Raw genomic sequence first — 22,779 nt, 5'->3', positions numbered from 1 at the left:
AGCCCAAAAGTGATACTTTTTGAGGCTATTACCAGAGTAAGGTACAGCGAGGCAAATCTCGACCGCGGGGCAATTGTATATTATCCATTTTTTTCTATTATTACACTATGACTAATATAGAATAAGTAGGTATTATTGTGTGCCCTTACAGGGTGTCATGACTCACTTTCTTAATTAATGTAACACCTATTATGTACATGACAATGGAATACTGAATAAATGAAAATGAAAAATGAAATGATGTTGAGTTCTACATGTATCCACTGAACGCGACTAGTTGACCTGTCTTTTCTCATTCGCTTGCCTGCGTGCGTAGGAACGCGCTTCTTTCATAATATTTGTTCAATATTGTCCGAGGTGTGCGGTTATGGAACTACGGACGAAGCAAGATAAGAATCGTCAACAATCAGTCGAACTGTTATGATAATATTCTTAATTATTAAATCTTCTCTGCGCTGCAATGTCACGCTTAGAGAGCTTAGCTAAAACAACAGGAAAACCATTACAAATTATTATTCCAGACTCGGCCTTCTAAATGCGTATTCTTCTGTTGTTAAGAGGAAACGAGTTCAAGCTTTCAACCTAATTATATACAAAAACTTCGATTAAGACGTTTTTGTGGATTTCCTTCCTCGAAGTACAAAGAATAACTTAAAACAGGCCGCGGCGTTGTTTCGAAACTCGCTACGCTCGCGGTTCAATATTGGAATCTTTCGCTTGCAGCTCGGGTATTAAACAACGACTTTGCTCCCTTGTATAACAGATAACTTTGTCGCTTAGCTTCAAAAGTGGGTAAATCCATTTCATTTCATTTCATTTATTTTATTCATAACAATGTACATTGTGTTGAATATTACATCCTAATAAGAATAATACTTATAAACTACCAATATCTAAGCCATGATTCAAAATTGACGATCTTAATTAATTAGGTACTAAAATATGTCAAAAACATGTATGTCTATGTCAGTCATAAAATTAAATTATATAATGATATGGGTATTACAAATTCGTGTAATATATAGAATGTCATCAATTTTGAATTATGTTGTAGGTGAATTAAGCAGTACAATAAGTTACGATCTAATAATAATAATTGTTACAAATTAACTCTGCTATAAGGTTGATTATCTTTCAGATCATATTATATTTTTTATGTAATCAACCTAATGGCAGAATGGATTTACCCACTTTTGAAGTTAAGCGACAAAAATATTGTTCGTTAAGAACAAGGATGACAGTGACAGTTAATGTCACTGTCATGTTCTCTTTAGAAAGAGACTGAATTCAATGAAGGTTTATAAGAGGTGGCCAAGTTTCACAAAAGTTTCAGAGAACACAATGGAAGTATTTTGACAAGGATATTCTTCCATAATGGGCTCTGCAGACGGTGATTTATTAACTTAATAGAAATAAATTGAAATATAGGGGGCATATAACAAAAATTTCGTTTATGTAATAAATTGTAATTTTGTGTTTGGTCTCACTGGTAAAAGTCCAATAACAATGCGGTGCGATCCGACGTACCTAATTGTATGTTTTTTTATCGAAGTGAAACTTTTAATGCGACTTCTAACTGACAGCGCGTAACACTCAGTCATTGTTACTTTGCGTGAAGTGCCACTCAATCAGCGCGTAACATTGAATTCTGTCAGTATCGCTACGCTCAACGACTCACTCATTCCATTCATTTACTTATTCACTCTGCCAGTGAGAGAGCAGAATACCCAGAATGGTTTTAAATGGTGGAATGGTTGGTTGGAATGTGTGTTTAATATTTAGATCGAGTGCAAAATGAGTTTATGTTTGTTTTTTCAATAATTTTAGCAAATACATACATACATACATACATAAATACATACATACAATCACGCCTGTGTCTCATAAAGGGGTAGGCAGAGCACATGAAACTACTAAAGCTTCAGTGCCACTCCTGGCAAATAAGGGGTTGAAAGAAAACGAAACTGTGGCATTGCAGTGACAGGTTGCCAGCCTCTCGCCCACGCCACAATTCAACCCATATCCCATAGTCGCCTTCTACGACACCCACGGGAAGAAAGGAGGTGGTGAAATTCTTAACCCGTCACCACACAGGCAAAAACAAATAGCAATGCAAAATATGAAAAACAGTGAAAAGATGGACGTAAATAAACGCAAAAACTTGATAATCACTTGACAATGTTTTTGAGGTTATTTTATGAAGTTTTACCACAGAATATATAATAGTACAAGTACAGAAGGCCCACTGCTTTGATGTTCACGAAATGCCGCCTTTTTAAATACCTACAAAATTCTAACAAAGAAACGAGCCGCACGTGCGCAGCGTGGGATGATAGGGTTGCCTATGGATTAAAACGAATTAATTCTCAGATAAAATGTTATACTATATATTCAAGTCTTGGGTACTTTCTAGGTATATATACAGTATTTATATATTTTTCTTTAAGCCTTCAGCATCATAAGCCTTATTGAACTTTTCCGTGGGACTTAATCAATAAGATCTGTGTAAGATTGTCCTATTTTATTCATGATGTCTATTTAACTATGCATTATTAGCCATTCCACACGTGGACAAGGACATCGCATATGAACCTTAAAAAAACTCGCGACGTAAAGTAACAATAGAAAGAGCGAACGTGCGTTCCATGAGAACACGCGCCACCCTTGATTAGGCCACGAACTCGCGGCCGCCAGCATGTACTTGTAGCGCGGCGATACAATCGCAGAGTGAGCCGCCCCTGGTTTTACGAGTTTTACTTCTTTCGCGCGGAGGAACTAACGCACTATTTTTTTTTAATTTCCTTTTCGCATGTTCCACCATAATAACGGGCAAAGAGGCTGGAAAAGGGCTTTCAGGTCATAGGAAGAAATCGTGGCTACGTAATATCCTTGAATGGACTGGAATCGTGGATGCCGATGAACTTTTCAACCATGCCAAAGATAGAGAAAAATATGCGGAGCTGACTGCCAACCTTCACTAGTTTAGTTTGACCAGTGATTACTCAGAGAGTATATCTGAACGTCTGCCAAGTTACACTAGTTTGACAGGACTGGCTTCCCTCGAAGGCAACTGACCTAACCTTCAGTAGTTGGAGAGGCATTGGAAGAAGAAGAAGATCGAATGCTCCAAAAAGGCAAAAGGTACGTTGCCAATCAACATCCTTTGATGCTGACTCCTTTCTCTGACTATGGTTGTATAGTAAACACGCGTACTCACTATACGTGATTCACAACGTATTAAAACCTCGTCTTTGGATCCCTTGAGGCAACATTTTTTGTTGGCACGCCGTCCCTATTTCGGTTTTTGTTTGTATTCACCGAAGTATAATGCTCATCAAAATGAGTGTCTTGTGTCAGACTTTTTTTTGCTAAAGACGTTATGCAATAGGTATGATTTTGTACTCCGTAATTAACATGCTGCAGTGTTCTACACTTATGTGTACCTTTAAATTTTGGAATTATTTTTGTGATGCAAAAGTTACTAGACATTTTAAAAATATAAGAAAATATGCGAAGCGGTGCTAGTGTTGCACTAACATTTGCCTATGAATCTCACTCGCACGATCGACAAACGCTTACCTTACGTCATGTTTTCGGATTAAATTAACACAAAAACCAACTTACCGTTATTATTTCAGTCGTCTTGAAACTGCTCTATTTGCCTGGAAGAAAAACAAGAATTATTTTAAACAGTTTTTTTATTATTATAAATGGGCTTACTCTTGGTCACAGACTAACCAAAGGCAAAGACGTGGCCTACGATGGATGGATGGGTGGATGGACGGTTTGTTGTTAACAATAGATAGATACGTCGTCTACTAGTAAGTTTGTGTGAAGAATAATATAAGTAGAAAAGAAATCACTGATCTGATTAAGTTGGAAATCAAAAGGGTGCGCGGTACAGCCTGGCAAAATATAATACAAATTAATAGGAGTGCCATCGTCTATGTAATCCGTTTTGCATGTGGCAACTATTGAGTAACATTTGTACGAGAACAGTAAAATGTTGCTATGATAAAAAAAAATAAGTAAGTAAATTAAAAACTGATTAATGACAATCAAGTGCGGGTAGTTCGAAAAACTCGTACAGCTAGAAAGAAAGAAGAAAGAAAGAAAGAAAATGCATTTATTGCCACAACACGGAGTACAAGGAAAAGATTAAACAAGTTACTTAACCTATAAACTTAATACCTAAACGGAAGATTTGTTTTATTTACGCTGATATTATTCTGTATAATTATAAACACTGAACTCTCGCTATCTATAAACTAAGAATATAATATCCGAATGTAAATTTAATATTTTATCACTCAAATCTATATCTAATATGTTTACAAAGTGAAAATTCATCCGCAACGCAGGCTTCGTCATGTGGCCACAAATCCAAATCAACAACATGCTTCGTCAAACAAACCAATGATGATATCCGCAACAGGCTTCGTCACACATAAAATATTTACTTTAAGCTAAATAAAACCGTCCCGAATCGTACCCGGTTCAAATGTCCCCATCACACCGGCAGCGTTACCACGCTGAATAGCCAATGAGATCTGTTGGACCAGGTACGATCCGGACCGAGGGTCACATCCCTTGTCCCTTAGCCGCCGGCCCAAATCCCTTATGAACTCCTTCGCCTCCAGAGCCCAAGGCCCCGCAGTTTCGACTGCGACTGGCACAAAGTCGTACATTGGTTCCAGGGCAGAGTATTTGGCATGCTTCATTTTGGCCGCATACTCCGCGGCTGACCCTGCAGACCTAACCGTAAGGTTCAAGTGGGACGGCGCAAACGTGCTGACGCACGTCGCGTCCCATAAGAGACACCGACCCTTCTGCCATGGAACCAATGTCAGACCGTCAGGCCTCTTTCCATCCGTGCGGCACAACCCTGGAGGTTCCAAAACGCAAGGAACGTTGGCCGACACCAAAGCCCGGCGGATTGCATCATTGATAGCATGATGCCTCGAGAAACGTCCCGCGCACTTCAAGCAGCTGAGACCATGGTGACCGTCTTCCTCAACCATGACCCCGCAAACGCACCGATGCGCCTCGCACACCTTACACCCCAATCGCAAGGCCACCGCGATCCTTAAGGAGTCATTGTCCAAAAGCGTGCCCAGTGACGGGGAAGGTAATGCGTGCAGCCACGCCCCTGACTCAACCCTAGAAGCGGCTTTAAGGCGGGCCAAGTTGGATCCCACCGCTCCCTCTAGCATGTTTGCAACAGTCTTCTTGCACAACATGTCGTCCCAGCCCCTCTGCACAATGGGATTTTCGGGCTGATCCCCGCCACCGTAGAAAGTAGTCCACTTGGCTAACGCCTCCGAAGCAAACGGTACCTGGGTAATGTCACCATTGTTAGATAAGATCCGAGCAACAAGACCCAATGTCCCGTGAGCCGAAGCAAGAAATGCCACCACTCCCAACTCTCTACAGCGCCGTATTCCCAACCCACCGTGACGGACTGGAAGGGCTGCTTGACACCACTGCGTTTCATCCAAATGTACATTCAAGATGGATTCAAGCACCCCTTGATTGTCTCGTCTAACGCTGCGACTTCAGATTGAAACAACCAGGTTGGAGCTGTTCTTAGAATGTACATTATACGCGGTGCAGCAAAACAGTTCCGCAGCAGAATAAGCGCAACATGCGCAGACAAGTTTCCCAGGTGTTCCTTGGCCCGAACCAACGCTAACGTTTTATCTTCAAGTGCAGCACCGACACCCTCAGGAAAAATTGGCGCTCCTAAAAGGCACAAAGAAGATTTCTGAAGGTACCGCAAGCCGGGCAACACCTCTTCAAAATCTGTCCGTACACCAACAGACGAGTCGCAGCAAAAAAGCTCGCACTTAGCAGGGTTCACCTCCAGACCTACCTCCCTCAACGCTGGCACGAGTTTATGAAGGTCATTCAACACTGTCTCTGGACTACCCCCAATAGTCCCATCGTCCAAGTACCAAACATTTAGGGGTGAATCCAGAGAAGAAACAACTTTCTGAATTGCCAAGCAAAATATAAGAGGTCCTAACGGATCACCCTGCTGAGCACCAACCTGCGACGAAATGGTGGTCCCATTAAAAAGTAAGTTGCTCGGTGTCGAATAGCATTGGTGCAGAAATGGAAAGAGGGAGGGCACCTGGTTCGCTACTTCATTTAGAATGACGTCTCTTTCAACGCTGTTGAACGCATTCTTAATATCTACTTTAAGAATAACCGCATCTGACCCTTCATTCGCGAGTGCATATGCCCGAGTGGCATGAATCGCTGCCTCACATCCCCGCGCGGTCCCAAAACCTATCTGAACAGGACTCCTTTGAGAAATTAAACTGTAAAAAAGGTAGCATACAAGAAGACAGAGAAAAAATACGCATCATCTAGCTTTCCTTCTCTGTTCATGTCTCATGTGACTTAAATTTACCTAAATATGTAGATAACGTTCCTTACTCAGTTGATTGTTTATCTAGGTGTATTTCAAATTACTTTGCACTTCATTTTGCGTTACTTTTCTATACTTAGATTAAAAATCGTCAGCCTGCCTATCCCCGCAAACATTATTCAAAGTCGTGTGTGAAGGCCGATACCTCCAGGCAGACAATTATGGTCGCGTGATAAATGATAAAACATTCAGCCCTATCGCACTATTTGTAAGTGCAATAGTCCGACGGTCCGATGTTTTATCATTTATCGCGCGACTATGATTGCCCTGCAGGTCTTCAGAGGCCTGTGCTGTGCATTACGTATATGCGGGTTGTATTAAAGACTATAAGATATTTTCTTTATTCTTTTTGGTCGTTAGGTTTTTTTATCATTTAGTTTGATACAAAATAAAGTATGTGTATAAAATAAAAACCTAATGAATAGAGTACAGCTAGCAGCAGTCAAGTCAGAGACACAAAGAAAGACAGGGAATATCGACGCATATCTTATCTATCCCAATACCGCCATCGCCATCTTCATCAGACTCTTTATCTTACCCAATTTCCGAGTCTCCTCTAAATTTCAGTTTCTTGAGTTGAAAATGTTGAAACTCATACTTGGTAATAAATAAAACACAAAAAAACATATAAAAATCACAATATAATTTTAAATTATAGCTTAGACCCTGTACCAGTTGCAGTCGCCACGTCTGTAAAGTCCCTTGTAGTTTCTTTTAAATGGCTAAATACCTAGATGTTATGTCATAAACATCTGTGACGTGGACTGAAAATTAAAAAACATCGCTCAGAGATAAGGTTCAAATTAGCATGGCAAAAAATACAACAGTGCAGTCAAAATACGAAAAAGCAAATGTCAATGTCAATATCACTGCCGTATTTCAAGCAATAAGGGCTGTTTTGGGCTGTTTTCTCAAATATGAAAAAATATCAAAAGCAGGACTTTATAAAGACTTTCTAGGAAAATTATTTTGAACTTGATAGGTAGACCAATTTAATAAAAGTTGTACGAAAAAAATTCTGAACTAAATTTGTAACTATATATGAAAAGCATTTTTATCTTAGATTGCATAATTATTTTAGTATCGTAACATCGTAACGATTTTTCTTTCAAATAAAAAGAGAATTATTAGAATAGATTCACGGTGTCTACCGTAAACTGGGGTTACATTGACCAATTTGGGAATTTAAACTTCTCTAGCTTCTACATGGTAATGGGTAGCTATAGCTAGCTTCTACATTTAATGGGTATTTTTATCCATTAAATGTAAAGAAAGAAAAATGGGACCATCAACTTTTTTAGTCTTTTCCTGCTAAAAATCTAGAAAAGTAACAAAATAATGTACGCAGAAAAATAACTATGAGATCAAACTTAAACTGACATTGGGGTTACTTTGATACCCTATGTTTTTTAAATGGTAATCGAATGTAACCCCTTGCAAAAGTATTTTATCTCAAAAAAAGATGAAAAAACGGTTCGCACAGTCAAATATTACAACTCTTTAACGCTTTTTTCGGGTTACTTTGATCAAAAATAAAAATTACCTACCATCTTCGAAAAACCAACTTTATTTGCAATTGTTTCAATATTTATCACACGAAGAGATCAAATTATCTGCCTCAACTTAACAAGTACCGTGACATAATCAGACAATAATCAACTATGTGTCATTATGGTCAATGTTACCCCATGCAAGTGATCAAAGGCACCCCACAGAGTAAATCATTAGTAATAAATGCCTAGTTTGACTTTATGATACAAAACTCAATACTTACAATTGTAGGTATAGCTAAGCAGAAACACATTTCTGGCAAGCTACTTAATATTCACTGTGAACCGTTTACTTGAATACCACTACGTTAGTTTAGAAGTTATTTAAACATGAAAAATAGCAACAAACTATGCTTATATTTTAACACGTTATCCGCACTGCCCACGACCATACTTACTTGTTCACTGCGTCAGAGCACCATTTATAAAGGTTGGTTTAAGGTTATCATATGTGTAGATTTCGATAAATTTATTTTATTAATACATAACCGACTACTCATAACCAGGCCTCGGATTATTTTTCGCATGGTAAGATGAAAGAAAACTATGGAGTCGATATTAAAACTAAACTTTAATTCATATTCATACTCATACTCACTAATTTTCTTAGTCCCGTAATACTTTTGTCCCTTGTGCAGGTTGACAGATCGAAAATGTTAATCGAAAATTAATCTTACTGAATGTAATTAAAATTATTTGTGTGGTGTGATTTGGGAAGCCTTTTGCTTGGTAAAGGGTTACATTTACCCTGTAACTATATCAAATTAAGTTACTATTTTGTTTGGTTCAGACTACTTTGTTGCGGTAAACGTAATGCTTGTACTAGCTGATTTATCAAAAATCATTTGCATGTCAATCATTCACGACGCGATGTGTCACTTAATTATTTATTGCAATCGGTGCGTGCAATAATTACGTAAACAATTATGTCTGATCCGCAAGTTTCTGCAATTTTATACTGGATAGAACCTTACAAAGATCTAAAATACGATCATGAGAAATGTGTTACTAGTACTTAGCATTACGTTTACCGCAACATGACCATATGTCCTATGGCGGTAAACGTAATGCTTGTACTAGCTGATTTATCAAAAATCATTTGCATGTCAATCATTCACGACGCGATGTGTCACTTAATTATTTATTGCAATCGGTGCGTGCAATAATTACGTAAACAATTATGTCTGATCCGCAAGTTTCTGCAATTTTATACTGGATAGAACCTTACAAAGATCTAAAATACGATCATGAGAAATGTGTTACTAGTACTTAGCATTACGTTTACCGCAACAAAGTAGTCTGAACCAAACAAAATAGTATTTAGTTTGATATAGTTACAGGGTAAATGTAACCCTTTACCAAGCAAAAGGCTTCCCAAATCACACCACATAAATAATTTTAATTGCATTCAGTAAGATTAATTTTCGATCTGTCAACCTGCACAAGGGACAAAAGTATTACGGGACTAAGAAAATTAGTGAGTATGAGTATGAATATGAATTAAAGTTTAGTTTTAATATCGACTCCATAGTTTTCTTTCATCTTACCATGCGAAAAATAATCCGAGGCCTGCTCATAACATATTAGTTAGTCAGGTTTCGTTCGTAGTCCAAAAGGGTCAACCCTAGCACTTTTCCCTATTCACACCAACGTTAGGGTGAGCGAAAATTACTAAATAAAACGACATATTTTCAAAGACAAACCGAAGTTCTCACCGCTGGAAGATTTTTTGTGTAAAAAATTAGCATGGAACATATAAAAAAAGTGCTATCGACGTTCAAAAGTCGGTTTTGGTCCTATTCAGCACAAATTACGGTAGTTCATAACCGTTCCGACCCCATGAACCCAAAATCTTCAGAAAACGATGTACTAAGTAGCCCAAAGTGCAGCGCCGTCTCTAGGTGAATTGGATTACTAATTTATGCAAACTACTTAAGTCGCAATAGATGTCATTTCATTTAGTGTTTTAGAGGTAACTAGTAAAGATAATTTAGTTTTACAATTGTGCGAAAAAAGATTCTCATTTGGCCAGATTTTTTAACCGACTTCCAAAATTCAAAAGGTTATAAATGTATAGTTTTTTTTTAATATCACTTCTGGTCCAATTTCAAACCCCAAAAATATTAACGGCAAACTGATAATGACATTAAGTTTTCTTGAAATAAATTTGTGACATATGTGGGTAGTTTAGTAATTATAGGCACCGACTGATTGTGGGTAGGTTTATATTTTCGCTCTCTGCTAATAAATCTTGTATGGAACGGACGTGTTTTCTTTGGTGCCTCTTCATCAGCGCTGATCTTCGGCTGGGAGCATACCTTACAAAATTAAATGCCAAAAAAAAAAGTTTATCAGTAAAAATTACTTATTTGAAAATAAAGTCATAACCATTAAATAATTAAATAAATGTCATATACAAAGAAAAAGTGACCAAGGCCTCCAAGTGTTCCGAGCTGGAATCGAACCAGCGTACTCCGTTAACCGGACGGATGCCTGTTAAACCACTCGGCCATCGGATCACGAAAGCAAGGGTCGAAATTTCCAAGTATATATTATGACACAATTACCGAAGGCTTGGCGCCCCCCCGCCATCTCTGAAAGTCATAACCGTTTTCATGCTTATATATTGAAATAGATATCACGCACGAAAGTAAGAACGACAAGGCCCCCTGGTGGCTGAGCCGGGAATCGAACCCGCCATGTCTCTCGCTATACCGTAATCCTCTAAGTGCCACTTGCACCAACGAAGATGGAGGATTAACCTGAGGGTTAACCCACTATTTTACATGGAATTTGACAGTTGACAGCCCACTAACCCTGAGTTAAGTGGTTGGTGCAAATGGGCCTTCATATACGAAATGGGGATTCATATACGAGGTGGTCAAAATGTGCCTATCAGAGAATTCAGAGATAACATACACTAGAGAAATTTCGTTGGGTACCACACGGCGGGCGGGTGGCCTAGTGGTAATGACGTTAGCTGCGTAAGCTGAAGACCCGGGTTCGATTCCCGGCTCGGCCATCAGTAGGCCTTGTCGTTTTTTCTTTCGTGTATGATATCTATTTCAATTTATGTATGTATGTATGTGAACACTTTATTGTACATAAGACAAGTTAGGACATATAAATACAGTATAGTTATGGTGTACAAAGGCGAACTTATCCCTATAAGGTGTCTCTTTCAACCTTTGAGCGAATTGAAAATTTATTATTTATATAAACTTGAAAAAGAACAAATCAAAAATTATTCAATAAAATAATTTTATTTCTTCTCTAGTTAAAGTAATCCATTTATATTATATCAATCATGGGTGAAACGTTGGGTTGACAGAAGTGTAATTAACATTTCTGAATGTTGATTTCTTGTATCTAGTCTAACTACGAAGCAATACATTGACGTATAAATTGCGTCCATATACAGAGAAGTCATTCATAAAAACATCACTTTAGGTAAGTTATATATCTTTTATACAATTTGACAGCCATTGACCACACATCCCAATTCACCCCTCTTCCGACCCTAATCACCCCCTTTGCGACCCGATTCCCCCCATTCCTGATTCTATTCACCCCTCAGGCCGCGGATATTTATCCATCAAATTGAAATTGAAAATTGAAATTGAAATCGTCTGTCAATGAAAAGAAAATTGTAGTAAGTATGTATGGAACATAAACTTTAGAAGTGTAGGTATACACTACATTCAAAAGGATAACGAACAAATTCTGAGCAAAATTTCACACAAAAATAAAGTTAAAATGAGTAAATAATACAATAAATTTAAATGCCAACTTTGACAGACATTTTCATGCCCCTAAATATATTATTTTCCCTGGAACTACGGAACCCTACACTGACCGTGACCCGACGCGCTCTTGGCCGGTTTTTCTTCTCAATGAAATGCAGAGATAATAAAAAATTACACCTCCCAATTTATAATAAAATTTTTTTGCAAAAATTTCATTTTTGGCACAAGCTTTACCTTAGCCGACTGTACCTTTCTTTCAACAATCATCTATTGCTCTCCGAGATGTTTCTAAAAACCCCTTACTCAATGGGGATACGACGTTTCATAACAGAGTTCCTCTGACCACCTTTCTGCTCCATCATCAGATCACCTCCATGATACCATAATATTGCATTGTCACGTGATTTACATATGTGTGCAAAATTTCAGCTCAATCGGAAACCGGAAAGTGGGTCACTTCTACGTTTTGACCCAAACTAACAAGGCAAGTTGAATAAAAGCTTGTAAAAAGGCTTCTGATATCAGATTTGTAATAAGTTTAGTTGTCATAGTTTAAGAACAGATGAGACAGACATATGCAAGTTTCGTTTCGTTTCGTTTCGTGAGATGTCAAGTCACCTCATACAATTTACCGCTCTAAGGCAACTAAGGTAGGGTTTGTTATTGCACTGTAATTACATATTAATGATTTCTAGCCTGTAAGATATATATTTGCTTTAACAATGGATAGATAATTATGCGAGTGAGAGTGTAATTTAGATTTTTATAAGGAAACAAATATTTTTAAGTGACCCGATCAGATATTTATACGAATAAGGACCCTCCCACATCTACCGTCTCGCGATCGTAGCGTCGGGCCTACTGTATGGCTAAGCCGCGCCGACGCGACGCGGCGTCTTTTTCCATACAGTTGGCCCGACGCTACGCTCGCGAGCCGCTAGAAAGAGAGGCTATGTTTTTGCCGGTCACGAAGCATCACAATTTTTTGCCGGGAATATGTCGTCATATACTTATGGCCCCTATAGAGAATCGGATATGTTGTCACGGCCGCTCATAGTCATATACGTATGCTGGTGACTGTTCCATGAACATCTGGTCTAGTTGAATGGAGAAGTGCCATTCAAAACGAGCGTTACTTTCTAAACAACGATGAACTTACGGTTACTTACGTGTTCGTGGTATGCACAGGGTAATCTTTAATGAAATTGAAACATTTTTTTATATAAAAATTTGAACCAGAAGCACACCATACGGAATAGTGTATTTAATAAATAGGTACTTATATACCCGCCCGCATTTCCCTTCTAAGTAAGAATCGATTAATAAGTATCTAAATATGTAAAAATAAATTAAATTATAATTGTTTACATACAACCTGGTTGACAGCATTTGACGTAGGTGCTGTCATATATATTTTTAAAATGACGTACTGTTAATACCAGCGTAATGAAAATTTATTCCAATGAGTAAAAGAAAACATGAAACTCTTTTCAATTTAACCGAACTAGAATGAAATCATTTATACTCATTCGGTTGTGTTCGTTATTTTTTTTAATAATGTGATATATTTTTATTTATTTTTGATGCACAAGCCATGCACCTTTACACTTTAAATGAGATTGGATCTCCACCTGACATTATCGACTTACCCTATTTATTTTGAGCACAGTTTTACACTGGTATGGTTTTTCGTGTACGTACACTATTTTCTGTCAAAATATTTGTCAAATTTATTTGTCAACGCGGAGCGACCGGCGACACGTCTGCCTCCGATGAGCCGCTCACGGCATCTAATCGAAAGGAGAATTCTGACAGCAATGGCGAATGTATGGAAATTTTACGATAGTTTAAATTTAAGGTAAAATTTCTTTGTTGCCTTTGAGAGGAAAAATATAAAAAACCTCAAAACTTGTAGTCCATTTATCTGGCTTTTAGAATCACTTAACCTTATAACTAAAGTATTGAATTTTTTTAACAAAGTTTACTAAACGGCGACATACGTTTTACTCATTTTAGGTCAACTTTGTGTGGGTTTAGTTGTTACACCGTTAATAATTGGAGATTGTGAATAGTCAAAAGTTGTAGACACACTCTTTAAGATAATAACTACATTTATTTTATTTCATTTAATTTAGAAATGTGAGCAGCATTTGTTAAACGCCGAATGCACTTTTCGAGGATTTCGTACGACCCCCTCTTAAGTGTTGCCGGCCGCCGATCCATTATAAAAACCCGCTATTGCCTCCTTTACCTCTGGCACTGTCACTGTTATGGGATCAACCGGAACCTCTGGCGCAGGGGGCACTACGAGTGGTCTAGAAGGTGCTGGATGCTTCTCGCGGAGAGACGTCACAGTTTCCTCATTGGTAGGCGCTAGTGATGAATCTGACAAAAGTAAGCGAACTGCGCCTCTCAGGTCCCCATCGTGCACCTTACTTTCTATATTTTGCACCAAAGACCTTGACTTCCGCGAAGTATTCTCCGGAAAAAACAATGCTGTACAGTCTACGTTTTCTTTAACTTTAGACGTTAACGATTTCGTACCTTTTTCAGGAACCCTAAGTACCGAAAATGAGAACGTCAACAGAGTAAACCAATCTTCAACAGCATTGGACCGTATGCACCTGTCAATGACCTCACACAATTTCCCCGCAACCAAACATCTTGCCCCTTTAGGAATATGTTTTAAAACATTGACCTTCCCTTTAAGTTCGCCCAATGTATCCAGGCAAACCTGAGGAGCAGATGTAGACGCCACCCGCGAAGAACTGCTGCTGTTGTTTGTGGGCATTTGAGCGCTTGCGCTGGGCCCAGGAACCCCCAGGGTATTTCGGTCCTGTGAAGCAACATCCCTATGGACCTTTGTAATATGGACGTTTAGACCTCTAGGCACAACATAAAGTTTAGGAGAACCCTAAGATACCTAAACTAAATCTTACTGTAACTTAACATTCTAAACATTTGTTGTTGTGACAAATGGTTTGAGCGTCAGCATGATGCTGAACAGCGTCGACCCAACGTGAGTGACACTGCAGCGCTGTTTTTCAGCCCAAACCATAATAAAAACTACATATTTTCGAGTTAAATGAAATTAAAAATTAGCTCCAAAAAAAAATACATTTTAAGCACCAATGAAAAGAAATAAAAACGATTTATACAATAAAAACATAAAAGTTCTGTGTTTAGCCATTTTTCATACCTCTAGGTACGTACATTTGCCATTTCCTTTTGTTTATTAAATATGAAATGCTTGCAGTGCTTTTTAAACGTAATCAGAGACCGCTTTTGCCTTATGGGTGGAGGTATATTGTTCCATACTTTTGAGGCAGCGTACCTAAAGCTACCCTTAAACCCTGCATATTTATGCTTAAACGTTTTTAGATTTAACTTTATTGCCTCTCGCGTGGGATATCGATTTTCTTGGTAGGGGGATAGTTTTTCAAAAAGATACGTCGGTTTCTTTGTATAAAATATTCTATGAGTGAAGCATGCCATGTGAAGTTCCCTTCGTGATTCCATGTCGAGAATCCCTTTTTCAGCCAGTATTGGAGATATGTGAGTCCTTTTTGGGACATTTACACAAAATCTGGCGCAAGCATTTTGAACCCTCTGGATGGCGCGTTTAGTATATTTATGCAGCCTCGGTCCATACACTGTGTCGCAATAGTTAAAGGGAGATAATACAAGTAAATCAGTAGATGTTGATACAACTCCCAGCCAGTCTACCTGTCTACCACAGACGTAATGTCAAGTCAGAAACGTCGGGTTAAATATAAATGTAAGTTTTACGCGATTAACTCACGTTTTAATTTAATAATATGAGTGAAGATCGTGTTAGTTTAAATCAATATAATTTATAAAAAAAATTGTTTCATTTCTACTGCTTTTGCCAAGCTGTACGAACTTAATTTTGTTATACGTATGTGTAATTTTGTAAGTATTTTAAATATCACTGTTTTCCGACCAACGATTTATGCTCAAGTAAAGACTGATAAAAATACAGTCTTTACTGTGGTAAAAATGACACTCAGTAGGTACTTAAGCCATTAGAATCCCCAAATTATATTACCTTTTAAAAAAACACCCGTTTTTATTCCCAAGACGTAATCAATCTTTGTAACTAAGCTGCCTTTTAACCCATAACACCTCTAGAGCAAAAAAGGTGAAATTTCAGCGCTATTCTTGAATCTGTCTTCATTAAAGTGTAATGGGTTTGAGGATAAAGTGCCTTCGCCTTAACCTAGAGTTTTTACATATATAAATTCATGCGTATTCCCAAAAGGTGTGGGTAGAACATATGAAACTACTTATGTTTCAGTGTTCTGCCATTCTCCTAGCCGTTAACGGGTAGCCATTAAGTTTCTCTTAGCCATTCGGTTGAGAGAGAGAGAACTTGTGATATCGCAGTGACAAGTTGCATCACAATTGAAATCAAATCCCGAAGACAACACCCACGACATGACAACCTGGAGCATTCAATGAAATAGTGTACTATCCCGTACAAAAGCGAATTTTCTCAAAATTAGCTGATGTAAGAGAATTTTTATCTAAGACATTGTGCAAAAAGTGAAATTTCCTAACATAACCTCAAACACATTTTGTCAAATCAGGTTTTCATTTTAGTTACGACCATCTTTTTACTGTTCTAAATATTTTACATTGCTATTTGCTAAAATTACAGAAAAAACAAATATAAACTCAGTTTGCAGTCGATCTAAATATTAAACACACACATTCCAACCAACCATTCCATTCCGCCATTCAAAACCATTCTGGGCATTCTATTCTATCACTGACTGAGTGAATAAGCGAACGAATGGAGTGAGTGAGTCGCGTTGAGACAGAATGTTACGCGTTGAGTGAGCGGCATACCACGCAAAATAACAATGACTGAGTGTTACGCGCTGTCAGTTGGAAGTCGCATTATTAGAAGTTTCACTTCAAAAAGGAACACAAAAAGAAATCGCAACACATGAAATATTCACGCGTTTTGGGATAACCCATGGAATGCTCCAACAGTTGACTAGGTTGTGGTGTTGTGGTGGTCCCTATCCATACTAATATTATAAATGGGAAAGTGTGTGTGTCTGTTTGTTTGTCCGTCTTTCACGGCAAAACGGAGCGACGAATTGACGTGATTTTTTAGGTGGAGATAGTTGAAGGGATGGAGAGTGACATAGGCTACTTTTTGTCTCTTTCTAACGCGAGCGAAGCCGCGGGCAGAAGCTAGTAGAAAATGAAGCGACAGCCTGAACTCAGCTAGCTGTAAGTCGCCTGTGACTTAACTTAAGTATTCTCTAAGGAATATACTTAGGACTTAATAGGTTCTCTAAGGAATATAATACGTCACTACTTTAAAAAAAACTTGTATCTTCTTCTGTCAATGAAAAGAAAATTGTAGTAAGTATAGTAAGGAATGCATATAGACTTAATGGGTTTTAACTTTGAGGAGCAGCGTGAGATACGAGATTTTTTCAAAGTAGTGACGAATAATAATATAGAGTGTAACCACCGTCCGACCTTTGTTAAAGTAATAAGTTATTTTGTGACGCGTAAACGTGACGTCCCACAGGTAAAGATGTCTAATGGTGGTTGACACTTACGCTATTCTTAATGACGCTCCAATGCTAATGTAAGCGCCACAAATGTTGGAAGGAAGGAGATCGGATGTGCCGGGCCATTTGAATTGAATGCGTTTGTCGCAAGTTTTGATCCCTGTACGTGGGCACAGTATAATAGAGAGTACTATCGTACAGTATGGCCACTCCCGCTCCCCGTTGAAAGTGCCGCCCACCCCCTCTCGGTTACCTCACAGTTACCGCCTGTCAAAAACGCGAACAGTCGACCTGTCATATCTCACTCTTACAAGCATGGTATGCGTTCACCTACACGAGCTTAGAATGTGTGCTAGGAACGCGCCTCTTTCATATATTTTTGATCGCCAGTGTCCGAGATGTGACGTGGGGGTAAAGACTTACGCTCCTAATTGGGCTATTGCGTAATCGTATCATTTTTGGTGTTTTTTTTTACATTAAAATTGAATTGTTTTCGAGAAAAATATTTTTTTGTTCGTCTCAAAACATATGAACATACGAGATAATTAAAGACGTTACATTTTCGTGACATATACTTATTCAACATATTTAAATATACGAGGTAATAGGTACTATATCACAATACAACTATAATAAATTTAAAAGTATGGCATTATAACCTACTAAATTATGTGGGTATGAAGATAATAATAAAAACAGCCATTTTTGGGTAAACAAAACATAAGCCCGGCAACTCTGTGTATTGATGTACTACAAGATAAAACGAGCGATAACAGAACAACAGTTTAATTATGATAATAACGATATCGACAATATCAACATGTCATGTCATGAGTGGGGACTTCTTGTCAAATAGAAGTACCGTAAAAATATATAATGTATATAAAATTTGGGCCACGGGTTTCGGAGTAATCAATGAACATACAAAAAAAAACACGAACTCAATACAGAACCTCCTCCTTCTGGGTAAAGAAGTATATTAAAAACCTAGTACTAGAACAAAAAAAATGCGTTTTGCGTAAAATGCGTTTTTACCCGCTGGTATTAAAGGACAAACACGTGTTTCCGAGCTAGTGAGGGGAAAATGTATTTTACTTCTCGTGTGTTAAAAAACTCGCAAGTTCAGGATTCTATTCTCGAACCACTCGCTTCGCTCGTGATTCAACTATAGAATCCTTTCACTTGCTCGTTTTTCAATTCCACACTCGGCGTTAAAATACAACTTTGCCCCCTTGTATAACAAATAACTATTATTCGTTCACCCACTACCATTGTAATATACCCCCGCCAATGAAAATTCTTGAAACGCTACTGATTAAGAATTTGTACAGGGTGGCAAAAATACGTTGACAAACGTTTGTAGAATTAATTTTCTGTCCTTACACGAAAGATTGTCCTACAAATTAAAATGTGAAACCATAATAATTTTTGACCAAATAAATCGAATGGCTTTGAAGCACAAACGCAAACGTTACACATACATACATACATTCACGCCTGTTTCCCATAAAGCGGTAGGCAGAGCACATGAAACTGCTAAAGTTACAGTGCCACTCTTGGCAAATAAGGAGTTGAAAGAAAACGAAACTGTGACATTGCAGTGACAGGTTGCCAGTCTTTCGCCTACGCCACAATTTACCCCATGTTATAAATAAATAAAAATTAGACCCAAAAATTTACGATACGCCGCTGCACCTCTAGATGACTTTCATCGAACTTACTGTACGCATAGCTTGGAAAAATCCTAATTTTTGTAATCAATAAACGGGCTACAAAATATAATTTAAAGTTTAAAGTTAGGTGAATTTACGCAAGGTAGGCTCAAACGTATCTAGGTCAGAGGTAGAATCAGGAAAAAATGTCTTTATACAATTGGTCTACATTGCAAACCTTGCGTATCAATTGTGAATGTAGAAATATACAATAGAAATATTTATATATAAAAAATATTTTCGGTAAAGTAAAGTAAAGTAAAGTAAAATTTATTCATTGTTAACTGTGTACATAAGATGGTATGATATACAGGAAATTCGGTATCAACAGTTGCCCATTTCGAGCGTACAATATTCTTAAAAAACTAACTAACTTCGACAACTTCGATAACTTCTTCGGTAACTTCGATATTTTGGTTTATTTCAACATTTCCCTTCCCTATTCTTTGTCAACGTAATTTTGGGCCACCTTTAAATATCTGAACCAGTTTAAATCAATCAGAGTTAGCATACGTATATGTGGTTACATATGTATCGTTTCTGAACGATTAAATAAACTAGAACATATTGCACTGACATGAAATTTATTTTTCATGGCCGAGTAAATCAAACGGCTAACATTGAAATTTTACATTTTTCTGTTTACTGAAATAGTGAAAACAATTCCAGTACAGATGCGAACATTCTTGATGCTTTGCCAAATAACTTGTATGTATATTTATTATTATAATGCAGGATAACAAATACCTACTATAGTCGACAGTAAAAAGGCACCTGGACTTGACACAATAAACAACGCTCTTTTGAAGCAGATAAAAGACGCCATAACGGATCCGCTGGTGAACATTTTCAACTTGAGTTTCTCTGTAGGAATTTTCCCAAATGTTTGGAAACTTGCATCTGTTTGTCCAATATTCAAAGGTGGCACCAGAGGAGACCCGGGAAATTACCGGCCTATCTCACTCCTCAGCACTTTTTCAAAACTGCTGGAAAAACTTGTAAGTAATAGATTAGTTAATTATTTAGAAAGTCACAATATACTCTCGCCACGCCAACTAGGTTTCAGGAAGGGTAAATGCACAGAGGAGGCGGTGCAAATCCTAACTACATCTGTAGCGAACTGTTTGGAGAATAACGAAGCCTGTATTGGAGTGTTCTTGGACTTGGCCAAGGCCTTTGATACAGTCTCTACAGAGATACTTATCCAAAAGCTGAACGCATGTGGTGTTAGAGGTTTACCTTTGCAATGGTTTAAAAGCTATTTATCAGAGCGTCAACAAGTTGTAAAGGTTGGTTCACATAGGAGCAGCTCATTGGGGGTTCGATATGGGGTGCCACAAGGGAGTATACTTGGGCCGACCTTGTTTATTCTCTACATGAATGACCTCCACTGTCTACCGTTGAAGGACGCAGAAATAATTTGTTACGCAGATGACACTGCGATTGTCTTTCGTGCAAAAAGCTGGAAAGATGCCCTTACTAATGCAGAACACGGAATGTCCTTGGTTGCTAAATGGCTGCAAAACAACCTTCTTACTCTGAACACTGGAAAGACAAACTTCCTTTGCTTTCACAAGACTCTGGCATCATCACCTCCTTCCTCCACGCAGAGCATTAAAATTCACACCTGTAGAGGGGACAGAGATGCATGTTCCTGTAGTTCAATACGTCAAACAGAGATGATAAAGTACTTGGGCGTCATAGTAGACCACAACTTGAACTTTAAGTCACACATATCTGCACTTTCAAATAGAGTTAGACGTATCGTTTATGTTATGAGGCACTTAAGACACGTTGCCGATATTAAGACCCTGAAATGAGTATACTATGCTTTGTGCGAATCTCTTCTGACATACTGTATAAGCTGCTGGGGCAGTGCTAGCAAAACGGTTATTATTGAGGCGGAAAGAGCTCAGTTAAATAAACCCTTCAGGTACTCAACATCATTACTTTATCAAAAATCCGAGGTGCTAACGGTACGCCAACTATATATTCTCAAAATTGTGGTCTCCAAACATAAACAGATTCTTGGAAGCGACGAATACAAAGATATGTTGAAAAGGAGAGTGTACCGAACTCAGGTTCCAACGTTACGTACTGCGTTCGCAAAACGATTTGATCCTTACATATCCAGTTTCGCATACAATTCAGTCACTAAACACGTAGATATTAAAGATAAACCAGTTTTTAAAACCAAGCAGCTTTTAAGGGAATGGCTAGCCAAATTAAATTACGATGAGACTGAAAGAATTGTCCAAACTCGAAATAGTTGAAATTTCATAAGGATAGTTGATGTATGTTGTTTTGTTTCTTTCATTATTTTGTAAGTATTATACTTAGTTGTAGGCGTAGTCACATTGACCAAACATTCAAATCTGTCAACCGGTTGAATCGTACTTTGGCACAACGTATGTTATTGGTTGCCGCGATACAGGCATGCCTAGTGCGGTTACCAATGTTAATCAACTTGTAATGTACTCTTTAGTTAATAAATATTTTTTCATTTTCATTTTTCATTTTCATTTTCATTTTCATTTTCAGTCTGCATCTTTTGGAGTTTTAGATTTAAACAAAATCTACCCTAAAGGTCTATAACCTAACAACAAAATTAAAATTTTGATTAAACCCCCGACATAGTGTACCGATCTTCATGAACCATGGCTAAAGTCCGTCATTTGTAACATTTTAATCGCGAAAATAAAATTTACACAAATACAAAGGTACCCTAAATTAATAAATCTTAGAGACACAAGGAATGTACGAAATATTTGAAAAGATTAATTTTATCTCAAGAGGGTTTATTTGCTCAAGGAACTTGTTTCATATGACAGTTGTTTTGATAATAAACGTAACTCATAACTTCCATAAGCAGATGAAAAGTACCTAAAATGAGCGATGAGTCTTCCTTAAGAGCTATGTCAAGTCAAAGTTTAGGATTAACGAGATTTTAATGCTGAAAATGACTTTAAATTATCAAATGAGTGGAATCCAGTGATTTGTGCACAAAAGCTAGTGAAATTTAGTGTTGGGCAGACCAACGAGTGGGAATCCGACCAGTGGTACCGCGCGCGCGCGAATGAGGGTAGATCACGCGATGTCTATACAACTGTCTTTATCCACCCGTTTTCCCGTTATCTTTAAGCCTCCGCCACACGGGCGCGTTTCGAGAGCGTCGGCGTCGCGTCAGTGGAGCGACACGCCGGCGTGACGCCCGCAGGCGGCCGGCGTGTCGCCCGCCGGACGCTGGCGGGAAGCGCGCGATGCGCGCGCAATCCGCTCATGATCTGAGCGATAGGGATAGCGATAGGGATAGCGATAGCGATAGCGATAGCGACAGCGACAGCGACAGCGACAGCGACAGCGACAGCGACAGCGACAGCGACAGCGATAGCGATAGCGATTGCGATTGCGTTCCGAGGGCGGACCGCTCGCGATGCGCCGGCGCGACGCCGGCGGAGCGCTCTGCCAACGCGCAGAAACAGCGCGCGTTCAGCTCGCGTGCCGCTAAGCTGACGCAACGCTCTCGAAACGCGCCCGTGTGGCGGAGGCTTTAGTTCCGATACCAAGATGCGTTTCTTTCTCTTTCTGTGTAAAAAATATGTGAAACTTTCTTACTTTACTGGCCAAGGTGCGTATAATGACACTGAAAATCAGCGCTTCGGCATGCCGTGGCAATATGCTGAGTGGGCTCTCAACTGAACATCTAGATTGTGTTGTATTTATCTGTGTTATATTTGTCCAAACTGATGTTAAATAAAAATATTTTATTCTATTGTATGCTAC

At 38.4% G+C, this 22,779-nt stretch overlaps 1 protein-coding gene across 2 annotated transcripts in view; it reads right to left on the bottom strand.

The window, feature by feature from the left end:
* Positions 1-22,779, bottom strand: part of LOC125232190 (prolactin-releasing peptide receptor-like) — a 147,583-nt gene that overhangs the window by 113,608 nt on the left and 11,196 nt on the right. For both annotated transcript variants that reach the window (XM_048137824.1, XM_048137825.1), the window contains exon 2: positions 3,625-3,662. The gene's annotated coding sequence lies outside the window, so the exon portion shown is untranslated. The remainder of the gene's footprint in view (positions 1-3,624; positions 3,663-22,779) is intronic.

This window comes from Leguminivora glycinivorella, chromosome 12 (assembly GCF_023078275.1).
Source record: "Leguminivora glycinivorella isolate SPB_JAAS2020 chromosome 12, LegGlyc_1.1, whole genome shotgun sequence".
In the NCBI taxonomy this organism is placed as follows: domain Eukaryota; kingdom Metazoa; phylum Arthropoda; class Insecta; order Lepidoptera; family Tortricidae; genus Leguminivora; species Leguminivora glycinivorella.
This window is presented reverse-complemented; position numbering and strand designations above follow the sequence as displayed.